This window comes from Ranitomeya variabilis, chromosome 7 (genome assembly GCF_051348905.1).
Source record: "Ranitomeya variabilis isolate aRanVar5 chromosome 7, aRanVar5.hap1, whole genome shotgun sequence".
Lineage (NCBI taxonomy): Eukaryota > Metazoa > Chordata > Amphibia > Anura > Dendrobatidae > Ranitomeya > Ranitomeya variabilis.
Genome location: NC_135238.1, coordinates 80,679,356 through 80,687,002, shown reverse-complemented (window position 1 = coordinate 80,687,002; position 7,647 = coordinate 80,679,356).

Below are 7,647 nucleotides of genomic sequence, written 5' to 3'. Positions count from 1 at the left end.
TATAGACTGCCCGTCGTCCTCCCCGCTGCTTTGTAGACTGCTCGTCTTCCTCCTTTCTGTTATATAGACTGCCCGTCCTCTTCCTCGCTTTTGTGTAGACTGCCCGTCCTCCTTTCTGTTATCTAGACTGCTCCTCCTCGCTGTTATGTAGACTGTTCCTCCTCCTCGCTGTTATGTAAACTACTCATCCTCTTCCTTTCTGTTATGTAGACTGCTCGTCCTCCTTTCTGTTATGTAGACTGCTCATCCTCCTCCTTTCTGTTATGTAAACTGCTCGTCGTCCTCCTTTCTGTTATATAGACTGCTCCTCCTCCCTTATGTAGACTGCCCGTCCTCCTTTCTGTTCTGTAGACTGCTTGTCTACCTCCTCGCTGTTACGTATACTACCCATCCTCTTCCTCTCTGTTAGGCCTGTTTCACACCTCAGTGTCTCCAGTACATGTGGTGACCGTTTTCTCATGTACCAGAGACACGGACACACGTAGACCCATTCAAATGAATGGGTCTATGCACATGTCAGCGTGTTTTCACGGACCGTGTGCAAAACACGAAGACATGTCTGTTTTTATCCGGACACATGGGCCGCAAAACCTGCCACACAAGTGCACACGGAGAACAATGTAAATAAGACACCTTTCCGTTACTAATCCTATAGTTGTTAAAGGGTTAATAATACACCACACAGTAAGAATAAAGTCTTTTAATGAAATAAAACAATAAACAGTTTTGCCATCTTTATTAGTCTGCCAATCTAAGCGAAGCCCTCGATCTGCAAAAAAAAAATTTAAAATAAAAGAACAACAATATATCTGTCCGTCGTACAGTCAGTCCCACGCCATAATCCATATCTAGGGGAATGTACAGTTTACAATCGGGAGCGGTGCTAATGCGACCACCCCCTGCTGTAAACCACTGGGGAATGAATGATACGCAGCGGGTGCAGGCTCAGTAACTAGCGGTGACATCACTGAGTCTGTGCTCGCTGCGTATCATTCATTACCCAGTGGTTAACAACAGGGGCGGTCGCATTAGCACTGCTCCCGATTGTAAACTGTACATTCCCCAGATATATATTACGGCATGGGACTGACTGTACGCCGGACCGGACAGGTATGGGTATATTGTTGGTTTATTAATTTTTATTTTTTTTTTACAGGAGATCGAGGGCTTTGCTTGGACTGGCAGACTAATAAAGATGGCAAAACTGTTATTTATTTTATTTCATTAGAAGACTTCTGGCTTAATGTCACATTGCAATAGGAAGGTGACATTAACCCCTCATTTATCCCACTTGCCACCGCTACACGACAAGTGGGTAGAACCATGCAACGTTCCAGAATTGGCACATCTAATAGATGCGCCTTTTCTGGGCAGCTGTGGGCTGCTGTTTTTAGGCTGGGGGGACAAATCCATGGCCCCTTACCAGCCTGAGAATAGCAGCCTGCACCTGTGAGTTTTGCCGGGATGGTTTACAAACATAGGGGGACCCCACGTCAGGTTTTTCTTTCATTCATTCTCCCCTGCTTGCCGACCGAGCAAGGGATAACAGCCGGCTTCAGCACCACACGCAGGGGAACAGCGCTTACTGTAGCACTGCTTCGTCAGCGGCTGTCCGTGTGGTACTGAGGCGGCACACGGTTGCCACACGTGTGCCGCACGTAGTATACACACGGACACTGATATCTCCGGTACCGGAAATATCAGGATGTGTGAAACTGGGCTAACGTAGACTGCTCTTCCACTTCCTCTCTTATGTAGACTGCTCCTTGTCCACGCTGCTATGTAGACTGCTTGTCCTCCTCGCTCGTCCATGGGCACTATTTATATTTATTCATCATAAAGGATGAAGGGGCTGCAACGTTATTCCACAAGTGGGAGCTAGCTCCTCATTGGCTCCCAGCTTGCAGACCAAAAGTTTGGACACACCTTCTCATTTAAAGATTTTTCTGTATTTTCATGACTATGAAAATTGTACATTCACACTGAAGGCATCAAAACTATGAATTAACACATGTGGAATTATATACTTAACAAAAAAGTGTGAAACAACTGAAAATATGTCTTATTTTCCTATCGCCACGACAGCACCCCTACGGGAGAGAGGGGATCCGCCCACCTTCCGGACAGGAACCTACAGGATTTAAAGGGGCGGTCCCCCTCACCACTCCAGTTTGGGTTCCTGTCCGGACGGCGGGAGCCTGCAGAAATTAATCCTACCCGGGTCCGCCATGCCTCTGTGCGGTGTCCGTAGTGAACGACAGAATCGGGGGCCCGGAAGCAGCGTCGGGGGTGTCCTGCTTGCAGACCCCCCCCTCGTCTGACCACACGGAGCACGTTCCAGGGGTCGGGCAGTGCCGTCTTGGTCCAGAGTGCAGGCGCGGTGTTCAGCGCTCACACCGGCGCAGGTGAACCCGGAAGTAGTTCTCACACTTCCGGGGTAAGCTGGAGGAGGAGCGCTGCAGCGTTTCAAAAGAGCGGCGGCTGTACAGGGAAGCGTGCAGCAATGTCTTCAGTAGGAGACACCGAGCACCCTCAAGGAGAGGGACCGGAGCAGCGCAGCAAGGTAGCCGTTCTAGAAGCAGCAGCAGCGTGGTACGGGGGCAGCAGCGTGTGAGCGCCCCAGCGTCACAAGTGGATCGTTCTCCTCCAAAACCGGTATTCACAGATTCAGCCTCATGGTGAGTGTTATCAAAGCTCCTGGTGCTGATATGGTCTGTTATTTTGTGCTTTGTTTTAGGGGAAAAAATCATCTAAATCTAAGCACAAGCAATGTGCGTTATGCATGACCCCAATGCCTGACAATTATACTAAAAGGCTTTGTCAGGTGTGCATCTGTCAGACCTTAGAAGAGGAGGCTCCCCTTCGTTCGTCAGACCTTAGAGAGGTCATCAGGGAAGAAATAAACTATTCCCTTAGAACCAGCCGCCATGGGAGGTTAAGCAGGGACGTATCTCCAGGATCTAGTCCGTCCCTGCAAGAAGGTGAATGTTCCCGCTTCTTGTCACCATCCTCCTCAGAGGAAGAAGGAAGGCCATGTTTTTCGGTTGATAACATGGATATATTAGTTAAAGGAGTCCGAGCAACCATGGGGGTTACTGAAAACAGGGAACCGAAATCTGCACAAGACTTAATGTTTGCGGGCTTGTGCCAGAGGAGTCGTAAGTCATTCCCGGTTGTGGATACAGTGAAGACCCTTATAAAACGGGAATGGGATAAACAAGATAAAGGTTTCCTTCCGTCGTCAGCAAAAAGAAGGTATCCCTTTGATGATGATGATCTGTCGGTATGGATGAAGGTCCCAAAAGTGGATGCAGCGGTGGCCTCTTCATCTAAAGCCGGAGCCTTACCTCTTGAGGATGTCGGCCTTCTGAAAGATCCGTCAGATAGGAAAGCGGACATGTTTTTGAAGAAGGTGTGGGAGTCGTCTGCTGGTGCTTTCAAACCGGCAATCTCCAGTACTTGTACGGCTAGATCTGTCATGGTTTGGATAACCCAGCTGGAGGAACAGCTGAAATCCAAAGTGCCCAGAGACAAAATACTAAACTCCCTATCGCAAATACGGGAAGGAGTGGCGTATTTAGCGGACGCATCTGTGGATTCGCTGAAGTTAGCAGCCAGATCAGCAGGTCTTTCAAACGCTGCTCGACGAGCCCTATGGCTTAAGACCTGGAAGGGAGATGCCCAGGTGAGAGCAAAACTGTGTACGATTCCATGTAGGGGTGAGTACCTGTTTGGCCCGGTATTGGATGACATTCTAGCTAAGGCTGAAGATAGGAAAAAGGGCTTTCCTAAAGTGTTTAATCCTACCTTTAGGAATACCTTCAGGAGGCGCTTCCAATACCGAAGACCTTATCAGAACCGAGACTGGGAATCAACAGACCCGAAGAAAAAAGGTTCGGACTCTAATGCCCCATCATCTTCATCAAGAAGAAGAAGAAATTACCGTTAATAGTGACCTCCCTGTAGGAGGCAGGTTAAAACACTACTATGCTCAGTGGGCCAAGATATCATCGAGTAACTGGGTTTTGGGCATAATTAAATCGGGGTTAAAATTAGAGTTTCGGGAAAAGCCTTCAAATTTTTATATCTTAACTACCCCTGATTCCTTAGACCAACAAAAGGCCCTTGAAAAGGAAGTCCAGATGTTAAGACAGAAGAAAGTTATACTAGAGGTTCCAAAACAACAACAGGGGAAGGGGTTCTATTCCCCTTTATTTTTAATTCCCAAACCGGATGGTTCCTTTCGAACCATCATAAATTTACGGAAATTGAACAAGCATCTACAATATCATGCTTTTAAAATGGAATCTATTAAAACAGCGACTAAACTTCTCTTTCCCAGATGTTATATGACAGTCCTGGATTTAAAGGATGCGTATTATCATCTGCCCATTCATCAGGAGCATCAACAATTCCTCAGAATGGCGGTGCGTTTAAACGACCAGGTCAGACATTTTCAGTTTACTGCAATGCCATTTGGTCTATCTATGGCACCGAGAGTGTTCACTAAGGTCATTTCGGAAGTAATGGCCTATGTCAGAGAACACGATACGTTAGTTGTACCCTACTTGGATGACTTCCTAGTAGTGGAGAATTCGTTTTCTCAGTGTAAAAATCGCCTAAATCATGTAATATCTTCCTTACAGGACTTAGGTTGGCTAGTCAACTTGGAAAAATCAAAGTTGGTTCCATCATCGACTCAGACTTTCCTAGGTATTCTGCTAAATTCGGAAGAGCAACTATGTTTCCTTCCGGAAGAGAAAAAGCAGAAGATAGTGCACAAAGTCAGTACTGTAACAAAAAGGCCAGATCTGACTTTGAGAGACGCTATGTCCCTTCTGGGATCCTTGACATCGTGCATACCGGCCGTCCAGTGGGCTCAGTTCCACACTCGAGTGTTGCAGGCCCAGGTCTTGGTGGCAGAGAAAAATCTTCAAGGCAAAAGACTCAGGCTATCCACTGCCACTCTAGACAGTCTGAGATGGTGGCTAGACATGGAACATTTAGGGAAAGGAGTAAGCTGGAATATAATACCAGACAACACGGTCACAACCGATGCCAGCCCGATAGGATGGGGAGCTCACATAGGAGATATTTGGGCTCAGGGGCAATGGTCTCTCTTAGAGGTTCAAGAATCCTCGAATTGGAAAGAGCTTACGGCAGTCAAAAAGGCCCTACTCAGGTTGCTACCATCTCTGCTGGATTCACATGTAAGAGTCCAGTCAGACAACACAACAGTAGTGGCGTATCTCAACCGTCAAGGGGGTACAAGATCAAAATCCCTAATGAACACCGCCTCAGACATTCTCAACATAGCCGAAGCTCATTTTCGCTCTCTATCGGCTGTTCACATTCGGGGAGAGCTCAACACAGAAGCAGATTACCTCAGCCGTCATTCTCTAAGTCAAGGAGAATGGGTTCTAGATCGGCAGGTGTTCAAACAAATAGTAGATCTTTGGGGGTTGCCCGTCATAGACCTATTTGCAACGAGAGAGAACAGACAGACCAGGAAATTTGCTTCGCTTCAGCTGGCAGACAAACCCTGTGTGATAGACTCCCTTCAGATGCACTGGGATTTCCCTCTAGGGTATGCATTTACCCCAATGTGTCTGATCCCTATAGTCCTCAGAAAGATCAGGGAGGAGAGGGCGAGAGTGATCTTGATTGCCCCCTTTTGGCCCAGGAGGGCATGGTTCTCGTTACTCAGAACAATGTCTGTGACCGATCCCTGGGTATTGCCAGTCACTCCGGAACTTCTTTCTCAGGGTCCATTCCATTACCCCAATGTGGAATTCCTACATCTGACGGCGTGGAATTTGAGAGGGAGTTATTAAGGAGAAGAGGGTTTTCAGAGGCTCTCATTTCTACTCTGTTAAACAGCCGGAAAGAAGTTACTACCAAGATCTATGCTAAGACTTGGAAAAAGTTCCTTGCCTTCTACCAACATCCCTTTTCAGGCAAGGTTCCAATTCTGGTTATTCTGGAATTCTTACAGAAAGGCCGAGAATTGGGCTTGGCAGTAAATACCCTTAGAGTCCAAATTTCAGCTCTGGGGGCATTATATAGCAGTGATGTGGCAGGGAACAGATGGGTATCCAGATTTATTAAGGCCACTGAACGTTCTAATCCAGTGTATGTGCCCAGTCTGCCACCATGGGATTTAAGTTTAGTTTTGGATGCCTTAACTGAACCCCCCTTTGAGCCTATTGATTCAGTCTCCATTAAATATTTAACTTTAAAGACCGCCCTCCTAGTTGCCCTAACTTCTGCTAGGAGAGTGAGTGATTTGCAGGCTTTATCGGTAGATCCCCCTTATTTAATGGTCTTTCAGGATAGGATCGTGTTAAAACCAGATCCAGCATATCTACCAAAAGTAGCTTCCAGGTTTCATAGAAGCCAAGAGATAGTTTTACCATCATTTTATGACAATCCAGTTTCAGCTGAAGAGCAGAAATGCCATATGCTAGACGTTAGAAGAACGCTGTTAGAATACCTCCACAAAACAGAGCCAGGGAGGCAGAGTAGGGCTCTGTTTGTTTCCTTTCAGAATCCAAGAAAAAGGGCGAGTGTAACGAAAGCGTCTATCGCCAGATGGATAAGAGATGCCATATATCTTGCTTATATTGCCAAAGGCCAAACACCACCAGATGGCATCAGAGCCCACTCTACTCGAGCCATGGCCTCATCCTGGGCGGAAAGAGCAGACGTCTCCATAGACGTAATATGTAAGGCGGCAACGTGGTCATCTCCTTCCACCTTTTATAGACATTACCGTCTTGACCTGTCATCAGAGGCCAATTTAACTTTTGGCCGTTCAGTACTTAGTACTGTAGTCCCTCCCAGGTGATTGATCTTTGAAAATCTCTCGTAGGGGTGCTGTCGTGGCGATAGGAAAACCGGTTTTTACGTACCGGTAATAGGATTTTACGGAGCCACGACAGCACCCGCACATTCCCCCCCGTAGTTAATCACTGGTTTCCTGCACTCTATTGAAAGGTGTGCTGTTAGTTATCACTCTTTTAGAGGTGATGGTATTTAGTAATGTTTAAGTATATATGTTTATGTACTAACTCAATGGGCGGTGTCCCTTATACTCTGAAACACAAACTGGAGTGGTGAGGGGGACCGCCCCTTTAAATCCTGTAGGTTCCTGTCCGGAAGGTGGGCGGATCCCCTCTCTCCCGTAGGGGTGCTGTCGTGGCTCCGTAAAATCCTGTTACCGGTACGTAAAAACCGGTATTCTAGGTTCTTCAAAGTAGCCACCTTTTGCTTTGATGCCTGCTTTGCACACTCTTGGAATACTCTTGATGAGCTTTAAAAGGTAGTCACCGGGAATGGTCTTCCAACAATCTTGAAGGAGTTCCCAGAGATGCTTAGCACTTGTTGGCCCTTTTGCCTTCACTCTGCAGTCCAGCTCACCCCAAACCATCTCGATTGGCTTTAGGTCTGGTGACTGTGGAGGCCAGGTCATCTGGCGTAGCACCCCATCACTCTCCTTCTTGGTCAAATAGCCCTTACACAGCCTGGAGGTGTGTTTGGGGTCATTGTCCTGTTGAAAAATAAATGATGGTCCAACTAAACGCAAACCGGATGAAATAGCATGCCGCTGCAAGATGCTGTGGTAGCCATGCTGGTTCAGTATGCCTT